This window comes from Thermobia domestica, chromosome 1 (assembly GCF_964235325.1).
Source record: "Thermobia domestica chromosome 1, izTheDome1.hap1.1, whole genome shotgun sequence".
Classification (NCBI taxonomy): domain Eukaryota; kingdom Metazoa; phylum Arthropoda; class Insecta; order Zygentoma; family Lepismatidae; genus Thermobia; species Thermobia domestica.
The window spans coordinates 56,100,219-56,118,672 of NC_137454.1; positions in this window are offsets into that span (position 1 = coordinate 56,100,219).

The window sequence follows — 18,454 nt, forward strand, 5'->3', positions numbered from 1 at the left end:
TTAATTCTTCAATATTACTTATTGTAATTTTGACAAGGAGTAAGAACTGCCAGAAGATGCAGGTGAAACAGGATCCAAAGAACTGACATCTTCTCTTCTTCCAAGATCCAGGATAATTCCTGTATTTGAAGTTCGCCAGTGTCATGCATAGATCTCGTCGACCACAGATTCGACGTAGTTGCACACGTGTAGAAGTAGGGGCATCTCGTTTGTGAACAAGCTTTTGAGTATTTTCTTTGGACTTTGCACTTCAGTTCACTCCTTTTCAAATTATTCTTGTCCTAAATCAGTAGCAAAATGCTAATAAACTCGATTTCTCCAGGAAAACTCAAATACAAAGAGCAAAAAATTCAGTACAAGATTAATATCAACCAATTTGGTTTTTAATATCTTATTTTGTTCTGCAATCGTGAATCGTTCCCATCGCATCGCGGAGAATATTATTTCACGAAAAAGAGTTTCTTCTATTTTACATGTGAAACTCCTTAGAGCAATAGAATGGGTAATTATTCAAATCAAAAGTTTTGAGTCATATTCTCAGAAGTAATAACACGAGTGATGTGCGAGGGTATTTTAAGTGGTGGTTACCATTTGTATGTCGTGAATGCAATGCGGTGATAGCCACAAAACGCATTTACCGCGTGTAATTTTGAGAGCCATTTTTTATCAATATCAATGGAAAAGCAGCGTCATTGAATATAAAAACGGAGAAGCCGCGTTGAACGCAATGATAACGCCTGTATTATAGACTGAATTGTGCAGTAAAGTAATTACGTACATTAATGATAATTGGTAAGTAACTATACGTTTGAAGAAAATTTAAGCCATGGAACATGTTTGCTTCGTTGAAGTGGCGAGTTACAGGAGTTGCACTACGAGGTACAATTTGTAAAGGTACAAATAATGTAATTAGCGATGCACTTAGTAGACTGTTTCCTTCTCGTAATACCGCTTACTTAAAGTTCATGCTTCTCAAGTTTTGAAGAATGAAATATGTAATATTTCACCCAATTGGTTAGCCCTTCTTCAAAGAGAATGTATGCTAATGTTATAGCTGTTCTTGAAGGGAAAGCTGATGAGTCGAGTTTCATAACGGCAAAATGTGGAAGAAATATTACAATCTCGAAAACAACATCTTATTCGCGATTTTCACCAGGTAACTCAGTGGAAAATTTGCCGACCTCCATGTGGTAAAGAAACAAATTTACTGTTTGTCACATTGACATTTGTCACCCAGATATCGGTTGTATATAAATCATTTCATTGGAAAGGTCCCAGAACTTCTGTAAAGAATTTTATACGTAATTTTATTATCAATGCGAGCATCAAACACGATCAACGCCACTAATGGAAACCAATCCTGTATACCATACTAGGGATTCAGAAAGCCTTAACATAATCGTCCCGTACGCTGCAGGAAAGACACAAAAGAGATTTGCTTTTGTTACTATTTACCTATATATACTAGGTATTGTACTGCATTTTCGTTGCACAATTTCACAGCGGAAGCCATTGTTGAATCACTAGAAAATACTATTCCCCAATTTTAGGTTTGCCACGATTCTTGATTTCAGATAATTCTCCTGTCTTTTATTCCAAATGCCTTCCACAAGCGATGAAGACTATGCACATTCCTTTTTGGTGGAGAATGTAAACAATAACCTTTTATTTCTCAGTGTTACTCTCAAGCAACATCGTATTCTACTGCGTTATCCGCACGAATTTTAACGTCAGTGATCATTTAATTCGCATTATTACTTTCATACAATATTCATATACACAGTGGTGCCCACCCCCCCTTATGTCCATGACGCACCCCCCCCCAATTGTCTATCCGTAGGTGTTCTTCCATGAAAAAATCTTCTTTTCGATTAATTTTACCCCCCCCCATCAAACATATTTATATAGATTTTTAACCCCCCCCAAATATTTCAATGACGCAGTTTGCGTCATAGCCCCCCCTTGTGGGCACCCCTGATATACAGTACATGATTTGAGGGACGCTTCTTTAGGTACTTCTAATCGTCAACAGGGGCAGCCAAGTTCAGTGTTGTAGAAGCTTTATCTCCTACGTTCCGCAAAAGTTCCTTTTTTTTTTTTTTTTTTAATTTGTGGTTTCTTGCTCTGTAGGAAAATATTTCAACGAAACTGTTGCTAATTACTGAGAGTATTCTTGTGATATTTGACCATAATAGGGCAATGCTGCTCAGTAGCTACACATAAGACATATTTTATGGCAATGTTGCTTCGAAATAAACATCCTGTATTTTGTAACCAAAGTACAAAACTACTTTTAAAATTACAAGATTATGATCAGGAAGACGGTTCAACCATAAAAGCAAATTAAATATTTTAATGGTAATGCTACCAATGTTTGTCAATTAAAGCGATAAACTTAGTGCAGACCATGGTGGAAAGACTACAGATGTAGTCTTTCCACCATGGTGCAGACATTGAGAATGTAACGTTCAAATTCATCCAGTGAGTGGGCTGAAAATCTGACACAAGCCGTGTTGTTATATAGGCAGTGTTGCCAACAACCTCTGAAGAAAATCGGCTATTTGCGAAAGTCAATAGATATATTCCGCCTTATGCAGAGTCGTTTTGACGAGTGATTAGCGTCATACTAAAGGTCTGACTACTGCAGGAATCATATGTTAGTTGAACGCTTTAGTATGGCACTAATCACGCATCAGAACGACTCTGCATAAGGCCCCAAATCAGTTAAATTGAAATAAGTCATCATCGATGACGTCGCAAATAGCCGAGGCGCTGGAACTGGATGCACCAACGATCAATTGTGGATTGGTTGTGTTTCTGTAGACTGCCATTGTCCAAATTTTCAGTACTTCTTTCGAAAGGTCATAGTCCTTACAAACACTTCTTATACCTCCGTACACCCATCATGATTACACTGAGAGTTTTCAAGCTAATTAGATATCCTATTTGTTTCCTTTAATAAACAAAGACAATCTCTTTGGATTGAAAAACCTAACAGTTTATTAAATTTGTATTAAAAAACTTTCATTCTTGCAAGCAAATGGGTCCATTACAGGAGCGACATTAAAATTCTTTCTGAGTCGATAAGTATTGTTAAGTAGTTGTAAATCTGTAGGTTGGGAGAGAGAAGAAGAATGAAAAACAAGTATTTGTTGCGTAATAAAACACCCTCTGCCTAGAGAAATCAATTAATATGATAATATATAATGAAAAATAGGCTTTTTTTTTTAAATACACTTTATTTCAAAGTAAATGTATTTTTAGTAGTAATTTAACGGCTAATAAAAAAGCCAAAAATGGCAAAAGAGTTTTATAAAATAAGCTATATTTGAGGCTATAAGCATTTCATAGATTTGTATGGCTAAATGCCTCTCCAAATAGGCTAGATTTAGCCTAAAATAGGCTAAATTGGCATCACTGTAAATATAGGTAACTATTCAATTTCTCAAAGCTTAGGTGTTTCTCCTGCTAGTTTACATTTGAACATTTGGACCTCGCAACCTATTTTTACACAATTGGGTATTAATGTGCAAGATACCATAAAGTCTAAAGACAGAATTGATTAAAGTAATAAACTCATTGTGGTCGATTTCCGTCGTAGAAAGAAAATTAAATAAGAAATAAAAATATGGAATAGTGCACAACAAGCAAATGGTTTAGTTTATGCCTAAGATTTCGTATTTCTCAAACAAAAGAATGTCAGAAGTTTGGGCAACAAACTAATTTTTAAATTTTTCGAACTATATCAAAATTTATAGAGACCTATATATGTACGGCAGAAATTCGTTACCAAAGAATTGTTTTATTATGCGATATTTTAACTGGACAAAGTTGAGGTGTTCAATCTATAGATAGAGTCAAAGTTTGGCATCTCACATTTATAAAACTTAAATGTTAGTGACCAGAGGAAGAAATCCTTAAGTTTCAAGATGTCCCATATAGCCCTGAAATTCATAAAAGATCTTTACTATTCATACAAGCTCAAATCGATGTTCACAATCAACCTGCTAAAGTTAGTCCTGATAATTTTGAAACTTTAGTTTAGCAAATTGTATAAAATTAGAACATTTTCCTCCTCTTCGTCATTTCTAAGACAAATTTCGTGATTCTTATCTTGGTCATTGTCATAATTCTCAATAATAATGGCCTTCAAATTATCTTAAAGTTATATTTTCTAATATCTCTAGTGAATTCCAGTTATTAACTTGAGAAACATGACAGGGAATTATTATAGGAATGTATTTCAACTAGTTATTTTTCGTTAGATTGGAAACCTTTTCAAAATAAGTACAGTAGAGATTTTTCTTGCAGCTATTACAGTATGCAGGACCGGATTAATCCACCTAGAGGCCCGGGGTTAGAAAAATATGTGGCCCCTACAGACTTCGCCTAATACTTTTCTGTGAAAATACAGTAGGAAGGTTAAGGGAATATGTTTCGTATTTTTGGTCATATTTTATTTTATGATGATGATTGTATCTTTATAATTCTTTTTAAATAGCCAGTTGAGATTTTGACCAGAGTGGAGGCCCTTGTCCACCTGGAAGGCCGAGGCTACAGGCCCGGGGCTACAGCCCCCTTTTAATCCGGCCCTGACAGTATGACCCGCCAAGTAGTAAACTTCATTCCAGATTTCTTAGTGGCGTTTCAGAATGTAATTGCCAAATTTTGTGTGTTAATGTATTTCGTTTCGGGCTCTACAGAACTGAAGAGGTAAGGAAAAATGAATAATGGATTCTAGAATATATACATATATTCTAGGTGACAATTTAGTTCTCGAATATCGGGAAAGTTTGTTTTATCCAAAATGTCCACACCCAATTTTAGATTTTGAATGCCATTTTCATATGTGGCAGAAGCATCATACCTTTTTTAGACAGGGTGTTAAAAGCCCGGGTAGGAAAATTTTTGTCCGCGAGCTTTCACGTCGAAAATGGTCTGAAACAAGGAGATGCGTTGTCACCATTATTATTCAGAACAATCTGGAATACGCTATAAGGAAAATCAAAGATAGCAACCAGGGCCTAGAGTTGAACGGTATTCACCAGGTTATGGCATATGCTGATGATGTAAATTTAACAGGGGATGATAGGAGAACAATAGAAATAAATGCAGAGATCTTATTAAACGTTTCCAGGGACATGGGTTTAGAAGTAAATGCAGAGAAAACTAAATACATAGAAGTGCGTCGGGACCGTAATACAGCAAATTACAGATGCGTTAAAATATTAAATAATACTTTTGATAAAGTGGATAGTTTCAAATATCTAGGATCAATATTATCACAGGAAAATCATATTCACAGAGAAATTAAATGTCGACTAAAAGCAGGGAATTCGTGTTACTATTCGGTTCAAAATCTCTTGTCGTCGCGAATTCTGTCGAGGAATCTCAAGCTTAAAATATATAAATCGATAATCATGCCTGTTATTCTATATGGATGCAAAACATGGTCGCTTACACTGAGGGAAGAACATAGACTGAAAGTATTTGAGAACAAAATCCTGAGACGAATATTCGGACCCAAGAGGAACGGGAATGTGGAATGGCGGAAACTTCATAACGAGGAACAACATAATTTATACGTTTACCCAACATTGTTAGGGTCGTCAAGTCTAGGAGGCCTAGATGGGCAGGTCATGTAGCTAGAATGGAAGAAAGTAGAAACGCTTTCAAAGTCTTGAATGGAAGATCAATCGGAAAACGACCATTAGGAAGACCTAGGCGCAGATGGAGGACAATATTAAGATGGATCTCGCAGAGATAGGAATACAAAGTAGAAACTGGATGCAGTTAGCTAAGGATAGAAGTCAGTGGAGAGCTTTTGTGAACGCGGCGTTGAACAACCGGGTTCCATAGCCCATAGAGTTAGTTGGTTTAGTAGTTTTAGTTCTTGCAGCATTTTTTTTTAAAATTTCAGCCACCAATAAGAAGAAGTAGTGTAGGATAAATAAATTTATATGCCAACTCATCTCTGTAGTCGTTTCATTCTATCACTCTTAGAAAGCATTAAAATGTATTAGATATCTCCAAATCTGCCTTGAGAAGATTCTTTGTTAAAATCTAGAGCAAAACTTATCCTTAGAGACAATGTTAGATTCATTTAGAGAAGTCTTAGAATTTTTATAGTTCTTTTCACAGTTTATTTGATGTTTATTTCAATTTTTACATGACGATAGTATGTTATTTTCTTATTAAACCCATTTGACACCAATGTCCTACTTATAGGACAGTAACAAAATATGTCAGTATGCAACACTGATTAATCAACTAAAATTTGTTCCTGTGTGCATATGCTCAGGAAGGCACATGCTTTCTTCCAACGTGGTTTGTGGGAAATCGGTGTAATTTAAATGGAACTATTGTATCTTGAAATAGATGTAATTTTTACTATTGATCAACGATTGACTTGTCGTATGAATAAAATATGGGAAGAACAAAGAAGCATTTATTTTATACTCTTCAATTATTATTCTTTCTGATTAAATTATTGTTTAAATCCACGTAGAAAAATATTTTGATATCAAGGCCTTCTTTTTCTAGTGTCCTATATACAGGACATTGTACATTTGACCTACCGGTTTTTGAAGATATTTCAATTCTGATTAAAAATAGGAAGTAAACTTTATGTATGCAATAATTATAAAATACGTAGTTGTTTCTTAAATGTAAAATACAATATGGATAACTTACAACGTGAATTAGCAACAGGTGGACTTTCAGCATGTATAAACTAGTTGCAAAATGTGTGGAAAATACATAATGGCAATAGTAAAAGAGTAGACTACAATAAAAACTGAGTGCATTGATTTATAAAACCGATGGTATTTATGAACAGAGACGTACGCAGGAATTTATTTCGGGAGGGGTCCAAAGCTTTTCGGGGGGTCCAAACACAATTTCAGGCAAAATTATATTTAAAAAAATGTATAATTACTAGGGATGCGCACGAGACAAGATTTGAGACTGTCTCGACTCGAAAATATGCTGTAAAAGTGATGTCTCGACTCGAAAAATATATATTTTTCTATTGGAAGAGCTGTGTCTCGACTCGAATTTTCTCAGGAAAATTCTGTCTCGACTCGACTCGAACGCATCCCTAATAATTACCCCTAAAATTGACTAAATTTACAAAAAAAAAAAAAAAAGTCAAGATTTCGTATAAGAGCTTTATGCATGTAAGTTTATAAATAAGTCCTAAATGTCTCTTTATATGTATAACAAATAATGCGTCAAAGTAATAAACTAATATACAAGGTAACGGACAGCGGCAAAGTTTACAGTAATTCTTTATCAAAATTAGGGGGTATAATGCATCACTCTTATCTTGCCCTGACATGAGAGTTTTTTTTTTCTACATTTCTGCAGAGTAAATTTTGTTGTAAAAGTGATCTACAAAAGATGATAAAAGGATAGTCTACATCTCGAGATACATTTAATTATCATTGAATTGTTGTTATGATATAGTAATTATCAGACCAAAAGCAGATCTTCTGATACGCTCTCCGAAATTCTTTAAACATGGCGAAATGTTTTCCGTTCGGTAAACCAAAGTAGAGGACATTCATTATTGGAAAATTGCAAGACTTAACAAGAATGGATGGAAAATGCCAGATTGTTTTGCATGACAATGGACATGAGGAATGGACAAGTAACCATTAGCATAAGATCAGTTCTGACATGAAAAATCTGAAAACTTTCTCTCGATATTTTCTGACAGTTTGATGACTCTTTACTATTCTGTAGAAAGTACAGAAGTTGTTCAGCCCACGTTTGGCCGATTTCGTTCCTTCCCCCTCCCGGGCAGAATGGACTCACCCGACCTGGCTCGTGGCGTCCTGCAGTGTTGTGCAGTAGCTTCCTGAGAACGGAGTTGTTTTTTTTTTTCCGCGCGGACGACAATAACACACAAAACAGGACCATTGTTGTGAGTGTTGTGTTAAATTTGTTTCCAAGTGTGTGGGATTCCGCTCTGTGACCAAAATGCCGCCCAAACTAAGCCGATTTTTGGACGGCTATGTTGCGGCTCTTCATGACGCCCACTTTAGTGTTTCTGTCATTAGAAAATAGTGCAAGAAGAATGGCTGCAACATCAGTTTAAGTGGAGTAAAAAATGTTATTAAAAAGTACAAGGGCAACGAAGCTCCATCACTTGGGTCACCAACGAAGTTGCCTAGGAAGTGGGAATGCACCAAGGCCACCTCCACCATGCACAGGAAACTTCGCAAAATAGCAATGCAAGAAAATCCGCCAACACAAAGGTGTATGGCTAATCGTCTTGACGTGTCTTTGAGGACTGTGAGCCGGACGTTACACCATTAACTCAAGCTGGAAAAAGTCATGAAAGCTCGCGGCCATCTTCTCACGGATGCCAACCAAGAGGAATGAAAGTGTAACGCCCGGAAGCTGTACGAACAGCATCTGGCAAAACAAAGGTGGATGTACGTCGTAACGCTCGATGAAGCATGGATTTACCTTTCCGACTGCGGCAAACCGAGAATCATCATGTACCAAGAGAAAGGCGCCAAGAACTTCAGAAGGTGGGTCCGTGTCTGTAAAGAATCCTTCCCGAAAGGGTTCATGGTCGTTACTGGCTACTGTTACCGAGGTAAACTGAAGATTCGTAGGGTGGCGAAGAACTGCAAAATAAATTCACAGTATTTTCAGGAGCAGATCATGCGGCCGATCTACGAGCATGAGATTCCAACAATGTACGGAAATGACGCAAATCTGGTGCGCATTCACATGGACAAGGCCTCATCACATACCTCCAAGCTGACCAGACGTCCCGTTTTAGCCGGGACAGTCCCTTTTTTTTAATCATTGTCCCGTTTTTTTCTGATTCTCAAACGGGACGCCTAAATGTCCCGTTTTTAAGCAAAAATGACCCAGGTGTCCCGTAATTATTATTCAAAAATATAAATGGTCAACACAAACTCTACACTCTTCCGTACAACACTCATTGGAAAGGTTCATTTAAGTGGAACTCAAATAAAGTATCTCCTGACAACTGCTGGGTAGAAGTATTTTCTCATTTCTGTTCTTATAACGTACCATACTCAAATCTTCTAAAACTTGTGAAGTTCCTTCTCTGTTTACCCGGGACTAATGCTCCAACTGAACGTGTATTCTCGCACATGAATGCTTTGTGGACAAGTGATAAAAACCCAATTGTTTACAGATACTTTGGAAGCCGTGCTGACCAGTAAGATTAATTTTGATCAGTCTTGTACCAATTTCTACAAATTGTTAAGTGTAAACAAACAAAGAACTTTTAAAGAAGATCCATTCATCCCAAAAATGCCAGTGAAAATTACGCTATAGATGATGTAGTGAAAGTAATGATATACTAGAGAATAACAGGTATTCAATAATGAGGTAAGTAGCTTATTAGTAGTTAAAATTATTGTTGGGTAGTACAGTGGCGGCGATTGGACGTTAAAAGTGAGGGGGGGCAAGACATGATCTGAATATTCCTACATTAGTGTTAGTATCCCTGCTAACACTTTGTTTAACGAAAGGTTGTATTACTAATAGGGCACTACCTTTCTGAGTTAAAATACCGTATATAGTATTTCATATATTATTAAGTAAATTGACAAGAGTAACGCAATAGGTACTATAATAGCCCTTTGTACTCTTAAACAGTGAAGGGCAATTGTGTGCTGATCATCTAAAAATCTATTGCAGTATCTCCACGGAATTACACGCTATTTCTTTGCAAAGTGACATTAATGCTATTTCCCAATGGTGTGAATCAAACAAGTTGCTACTAAATATTAGAAAATGCAAAGTAGTATCATGCACCAGGAAAATGAACTATGTACGCAATGTGTATACTATTAATCAAACGCCAATTGAGAGAGTGCATTATGTTACTGATCTTGGAGTCACTCTGCAGTCAAACCTATCTTTCGATTTTCATGTCAACAGAGTAGTTGGTGAGGGCTATAGGAACCTTGGTTTTGTGATGAGATTAGGAAGTGATTTTTTTTTAACACTAATGTCCTGAAAACATTATACACTGCCTATGTACGGTCTAAGCTGGAATATGCAGCGATAATATAGGGTTCTAATAGTAAGAAATATATAAACAAAATCGAAAACATTCAAAATAAATTTGTGCGCTTTTTGACGTATAAAGAAACAAGGATATATCTAAAATTTGAGAACTACGAAGGTCTTCGAAACAAATATTCATTACAATCTCTTGAAAGCTGGAGAACTCATTTCATTTTATATTTTTTACATAAAATAATTCATAGTGCAATATATTCAGAATATTTATCAAAAATCAACATTCACGTCCCACATAGAGCGATGAGACCCCATAATGTCATATTCCATCTCTCAGCGCAAAGGACTAATGCATTGAATGTATCGCCTGTCAGGATAATGTGTATATTGTATAATAAGATGTCACAAGAACACCCAGATATAGATATTTTTAGGTATAAACAAAATTTTCATTCTATATAAATTTGCTGTATGCCGTATATCGTGCTATTTGTATTTTAACGTATATTTTGCTTTCATATTATTGTTTTAATATATGTGTATTTTAAAGTGTACTACCATATAATGATGGAAAACTGTAATAAGACATTTACGTGTTGTTTTTCCGAAATAAGTTTAAAAATTACAACAACAAATTTGCAAAACAAATACATAGAAATGATAATATTAACTATAGTAATGAAAGATGAGGCTTGTTTTCCAAAAATTATATTGAAACTGGGAATTAATGCAGAGCTTATATTTTCCGTGGCAATTAAAACGCAATTCCTGCAGCTTTCTTAACTCGAAGGCAAGACAACCAATACGTACTCAAGCAACGGCAAATTGTATGGCATAATTTTATTTCAATGAACCAGTTATACATATAATAACTTTAAATTTCCAAATTAAACTATATACATTAATGGACCACTTCAAAAAAGTGAGGGGGCAACTGACCCCCTTTGCTCCCCCTAATCGCCGCCCATGGGGTAGTAGTTAAGTTAGAAACGCTGTGTTATCACTTTTACTTGTGTATTTTGTAAAATTGAAAACACTGCTAAGTCCCAAAATGCAATCTGGAAATCAGATATTTAACCCCCCCCCCCGTCGCTGATTCGTATGCGTCCCGTTTTTGCAAGTAAGAATTCTGGTGACCTTGCATACCTCACGATCGTCCCTCGCATTCTATAGGGAGATGGAGGAGGCAAGTGGTATACAGGTAATACCTTTCAATGGGTACCTGTTAAATCTCCAGATGCATGTCCTATGGACTATTGTGGATTTGAATTGCTGGAGCGGGCTTTGGGAAAACGGTGTGTGACAACTGTGGAAGGTCTTTAGAATGCTGTGCAAAGGGAATGGGACAAGATTCCCATCCAGTTCTTCAGAGAAGCCTATTACAGTGGAAATTACGCTGTCGGGCTATTGTTAGGAACCAAGGGAAACACATCAAGCACTTACGGACCTGGCGCCATGGATTATTCTAAATTTTTAGGTAAGTCGAAATTGGTCAAATGTAGACTGAACAACCTCTGTAATAGGGTATGATGTCATTGATATTGTTTCAATAGTAACAAATTATTTATTGACATTTGTGATGCACTAATACTGCTGATACTAGTGCATACTATTCCCACTAGTGCCTTCGTAAATTTTCCCAAATGTGCTTCTGTATTAATTTTGTCTTTCGCGTTGCGAAATTTTATTTTGGATCAAAAGATCCAATATATTTCAAAAATTTTCTTGTAGGCCTTATATCTGTAGAACTACATTAGTGTAGCCAAACCCAAACTTTCACTTAACTCAGTATGATGTGTTTATTCCTTTAAAAAAAAAAATCGATTTAGGGGCCGTTCAAAAATTTTGTGGCCCTTATCAAAAAACTAATTATTGATCAAGATTGCTGCTGTCTTTTTATGCATTTTTTATTATTCCTAATATTCTCGGCCATGATTGCAATCTTTTATCCATTTTTGGGTTATTCCTAAAATTATTTAATGATGCCACAAAATGTAATGTGCAGTGAGCGATTTAGATTGCAGAGATCTTGCCTTGATACGGTTTTATATGCTTGTGTACACTCATGTCCAAAATTATTGTCGCATGACTATAAATATGTTGTAGGAATATAATTTAATAACGAATTCGCCTGGTATTTCTTATAATGTTAGTACGTGTATAATCGGCAAAGACATGTATGTGGTAAATTTCATGTCAAAAGAGCAGTAAATAAGAACAACAAAACGAAAACAAAACTTTCTTGTCCATTTACCAATATTTTATCTTACTCATTCTAATTTTCGTATTTATAATTCTTTTCATATGAAATTTACCACAAATATACATTTCCCGATTATACACATAGTATCAGTATTAAAGATATCCTGCAAAATCGTTATCAAATTATATTCTTACAAGAAGACAGTTATATGCGACAATCATTTTGAACATCACTGTACATTTCGAATTTGAGTTTTTTTTTTTTTTTTAAATCCACATCCCATTCTAAATATTCAACTTTCCAGTGGCCGTGAGTTCTATAAGAGGGAAATCAATCAACAATGGGAGCGAAACCTGTTTTCCCAATTCTCCTCGCAAGCTTTCCCCAAGCTTTGGAGTCTCTAGTGATTTTTTTTACTAGTATTCTTTTAATTCTAATGAGAGGCAGAAGTATTACAATAATAATAATAATAATAATAATAATAATAATAATAATAATAATAATAATAATAATAATAATAATAATAATAATAATAATATAATAATAATAATAATAATATTATTATTATTATTATTATTATTATTATTATTATTATTATTATTATTATTATTATTATTATAATGAATTGCATAATCATATGTACAGTATATCCTATGTCTTACATACATAATTGTTGAATTTAAATTTAAATACTTTATGCAGCATAAAGCATTCAAGCTATTCAAGAAGTGGAAAACAATTGATATTCCCAACACTTCTCAATATATCCCTTCAATTTGAATTTCTTAATCGACTCTGGAAAAAAACACTCGGAAGCATACCCATTAATATACGAAAAATGTAATGTGAAACTGATACAAAATCTACATACCCATAAGTAATGGTGAAAAGTTAACTAGATTCATTTTGCATACACTTATAAAATAGGCTAGGGTGACCAGACTCTGAGAAGCGAAAAGTAGGACATAAGTATAATAGTATATAATAGCCTATTGTGCCGGCAATGCGCATGTCCGTACTCATTTAACGTTAACCTTAAGTTAATCATTCATTTAATATATATATCATTCATTTAAAATATTGAAAGAATTCAACACAACTCCAAACATTTTCATAAATGATAAATGCAAGGTTGATGAAACAATTTAAAACAATTTGATGGAGTAACAAAGGAGTCACTGTAATGAAAAATAAAATCTTAAGTATGACGAAGCTTAAAATTTTAATGGAACATAAAAATGCGGTTCAACTTAACGGTTATTTATCCATTATCTTGCAAACTAACTAACAATATGGGCTATGAAACTCGTAGGTTCAATGACACGTTTACAAAAACTCTCCATTGACTTGTGTCCTTAGCCTACTGGATCCAGTTTTTCCAATAAAAGCTTTGAAAGCGTTTCTACTTTCTTCCATTCTGGCTATATGACTTGCCCACCTAACCCTCCTGGACTTGATGACCCTAACACTGTCTCGTAAATGGTATAAACTACGCAGTTCCTCGTTATGAAATTTCCACTATCCCCCATCCCCTTTCCTCTTGGGTAAATATTCATATCAGAATTATATTCTCAGCTACTTTCAACCTGTCTACTTCCCTCAGAGTAAGCGATCGTATTTCGCAACCATACAGCACAACAGGCATGATTATTGATTGTTTAGCTTTCCTAACAATAATCTTTTAAGGAATTGTGAAAATTACAGCCGTTTATCATTCAGAAAAACAGTGCCTGTGAGGGGGCATCCACATATTACGTAACGCGGCAAAGGGAGGAGGGGGTTCAGTTGCGTTACGAAGCGTGACAAGGGGGAAGGAGGGGGGTTAGATCTTCGTTACGTAACGCATGTTTTTTTCTGTAATTTTTATTTTTATTCTCAGATTTATATGTGACCTTTTAAACAAATAATTTTATTCAGTTCTTTTCTTTATAAATAAACTAGCAGAATATCTGTTCTTCGCACGGGTAGAATACGTTTCATTTTCGGCATAAAGGGCACCAAAACTGTCACCAATCAACAGGGCCGGCGAGAGCGGTCGCGGGCCCCGGGGCTGAGCAATCCCGGGCCCCTTACACATTCCCTTATGACTTTACGTACTTACCACTTTGGACGGAGGTAAACTAAAATGAATATTAAGACTTATTTTGAACTCTTTATTAGACCATTAATGCGTTTAATTTACATGTTAAACAATATTGCTATATCTCCAAATAAGTGAATAATAAGAACTCTGAACCTAGCCTATGTTCACTGTTCGCTGAAAAAAAAAACTCATTAATTCACTATTTATGATTTTTTTTTTAGACCCCATACTTGTTGGTTCTAAGATTTTTGAAGGCTTCAAAACTAAAATGAATTAAAAAATAATATATTTAATACAATGGTATCAAAATACAGAAAAAAGTAACTTATCTATTTGTAATACCAAAAGTTCTCCCCTAATGCTCAATCAAATGCTCAAAACAAATTAATTTGTGAAGGAAATACAAAAAGAAAGTATTAAATAGTTAATGAAAGTTGAGAAAGTAAAGGTTCTCAACCATCCAACCTACCCTGTACTATGAATATCTTTGCAGAAATTGTTGCTATAAATAATTATATAGAAGTAAGCTATGCAGTTAGTCTTCCTTAACTAGAGACATGAGGCATTAGGCCTCATTTAGCTATTTCAATGAAATATTGCTCAAATTAATTATAGTGGGATTAATAATATGATATTAATAGTAATTGTCTCTAGGAGAAATTTATTATATGTATTATTACTAGACAACTGTTACAGTTACAATGTATCCCTTTCTACGAATAGTTACAACAAAATTCCCTTTCTGGCCTTTTTCAGGGCGAATTCATCAATGACAGCATCCAGGTTGGTACACTTGACAAGTTCTGTCTCCACTGCCAACAAGCCTAAGCTTGATAATCTGTCTTGACACATTGTAGAGCGTAAAGCATTTTTTACTCTACTTAACACTGAGAAAGAGAGCTCTGCACTAGCAACGGTAGCAGGGATTGTGGCGAATATACGAAGGGCCACTTTCAGATTTTGAAATAAAGTTTCTAGATTCAAAGTTGTGATGTTATTTAGGAGATCCCATGGTGAAAGCGTTTTCTCACCAAAATTGGCCGAATGTATCAATTTCAGGCTATGCAGTTCATCAGAAAGATCATCTCCTAAATCTTTTGGGTATCGCTGGACTAGTACAGCTGCTTGTTCTTGGATCTGGTCACCTGTCATTTCTTTGCAAGACCACAGTACACGAAAATTGTTACACAAAGAGCGCACTGATTGGAAGCGAACTGAGTAAGAATATACATTTAGTAATTCTTTATCCTCGGCCGCCGGGCCCCCTTTGGGGCCCTGGGCCCCAGGGCTCTGGCCCCTCCTGCCCTCCCCTCTCGCCGGCCCTGCCAATCAACTTAGGTACCCCAAAAACTATGAATTTGACACTAATATCGGTCATTTTTAATTTGGAAACGGGTAAACTGAAGTCCAAAGCTCAAAGAGGATGCTCGAAAGCTTGTTCACAAATGAGATGTTCCTGCTCCTTCACGTGTGCAGGAACTTCGAATCTGTGGTCAACGAGGAAGAGAACTTTGCATCGTCGACACTGGCGAACTTCAAATGCACGAAGCGTGCTGGATCCCTGAAACAGAGGTCCATATCAGTTCTTTAGATCCTGTTTCACCTGCATCTTCCGGTAGTATTTCCTCCTTGTCATCATCGATGATCTAAAGGATGGGTGCGATCTCCTTGGGACAACGACAGTATGCAGTTTTGAAGAATAAGGACTTGTTAATTAAGCAACGTTATGAGGCTAAAATATTTTTACGACTCTACCACTTTCTAATATGTAGTTGGATTTATTGGCGAAAAACACTGCAAATATATTCAAAATACAGAATTTTCTAATAAAGAGTTCAACCATTGAAAATAGTTTTCTATTGTAAAAATCACCAAAATAAGCAAAATTGATGAAAAAATAAAAATCAAAAAATGTTACGTAACGAAGGGGAAGGAGTTCGGCTTTGCGTTACGAAGTGTGACAACAGGGAGGGAGGGGGTAAAAATTGGTCAAAAATAGCGTTATGTAGCCTAATATGTAGACGGCCCTGATTCGAATTGTTGTGAATAAAGAATAAAACATTAAAGTATTGCAAACATTTTGCAGGACATTTTAAAAAAGAAGGACATATCTCGATTTTCTAGGTGTCTTTGCAACACGCAGGACATTTCTTTGAAAAACAGTACTGTACTGCAAAAATCAGTATGTCTGGTCACCCTAAAAGAGGAACATGATAAAAATTGCTTGATGTACTGAAATCCAAACATATTTGTTCTCGATTGGTCCCACAACAAAGGAGATTCATTTGGCCATTCATTTTCAGCACCAAGACGAACACTTACTGTTTAAACGTAGAATCTGAATCACACGTGCTCCCATAATGCTGGGATTAATCTCGGTATTCCATGCCGAAGATGCGTTTGTTAACCGCATATCTACGAGGAACGCCAAAATATATGTACAGTTCCTCAAGTCTACCGGGAACCGAATTTACTGAACTCTTTGAATGTTCCCCACCTTCACCTTAATCACATCTTACATGACAATTGGTTCAACTCCACGATGATTCTCACCTTCAGGCTAGTAATAATAATAGAAATTCATGTTTACGCGCATGCAGACTATTTCTTTGTAAAGTTTGAAATATTATTTTTTAAAACAATTTACTATTCTCTACTTGGTATTTTTTCATTTATTTATTTGAATTACAAAGTGTAACACTAGCATATTTGTCTGTGATTTCGTATGCACGCTTTCACAGTAATATTTCAGATTAAACCAGTTTAAAATGTACTTCAAAAATATTAATTCGTTCCTTAATTAATTAAAAAAGAAGTTACACACGCATTAGGTATTAAATTACGAAATCATCAAGTTCATTAAGAAAGAGTTTTTCCTTCATAGTAAAAAATATATATGAGCGTTGTAAAGTAAATACAATTCTTTGAAAACCTACTGCAGAACGCTTCCTGTCCTTGGAACAATATGACCAGGGCGCCCTGATATGACTAATTCTTTCTCCCGCAAGAAGCAGAACAAAAATTCTTCCTTCGAATCCCTTTCTCCTTCCATTCAGCGAACAACAGAGTTTTGTCTAAGACTCCTTCTTTCTCGTCTGCAAGCAAGGAGATAGGAAAAAGAGAAGTTTCTGTGACGAAAAATCTGTGATTACATTGTATGTAAGGCCAAGTGTTTAAAGGGCTGTTCTCTGCCTCCCGCCCCCTCACCAAAAGACATGTCTTCATACAAAACCCAATTTGTTAGACTTCTTCTATAAAATAAGCATAATCGCTCATATAAAGAAATTAAAACATATGATTCTGTTTACGCTAAGATAGATTTATTCAATGTTTGCGATCAACGAAATGACGACCCTTAGCCTTGATAAGAGCTTTATGAATTCCAGGCATTTGATTGATTAATTTATCAAATTTTTGCGATTCTAGTAGCTCCGAAAAGCCTTCTAAAGACCTTCAATATTCGTTGGCATCTATTTACGGACTGTCCTGTCAAGTTCATCTTACAAGTGCTCGATAGGTAAATCCGTCGACTGTGGCGACTATTCCATTTGTTGATGACACAGACGTCTTCTTTGCATTTCAGTACTGCACAACTTGAAAGAATGTTTTTGGGATGGTAATTGTAGTAAAACGTTGCTGCCCCAAATCCACGTTCCTGATGGAATTCTATGTCTTAAACGTTATGAAACACGTTTTTATTATTATTATTATTATTCCATTAGTACGAACTACAGTATCAACTTGGTAGTCTGTAAAGTATCCCCAAATAATGACACTACTTTCTACGTGCCTTGCTGTAAATGTTACACGGTCGGGATGAAAGCGCGCTTCGATACGAAGACGCACAAACTTCTAGTATTGAATGCGAATAGTCGGCTTTTAGATTTGTTGATCCAAAGTGCTCGTTTCCATTGTACATCGTTCTAGTCCTTATTTTAGTATTATTATTACTTTATTTCAATGTTTCCTGTTGAAAGATTGGTTTCTTCACATTGTTCAACTGTTCACGCGAATGAAACAAGTAAGATCACATGTCGATGGTTTGCACTCGATTTTGTAAACATTATGACAGACTTATTCAACTCATACACAACTATTTGTTAAAGTAAAGAGAGTTGTTGATGAGTAAAGGGTTCATATACATATTACTA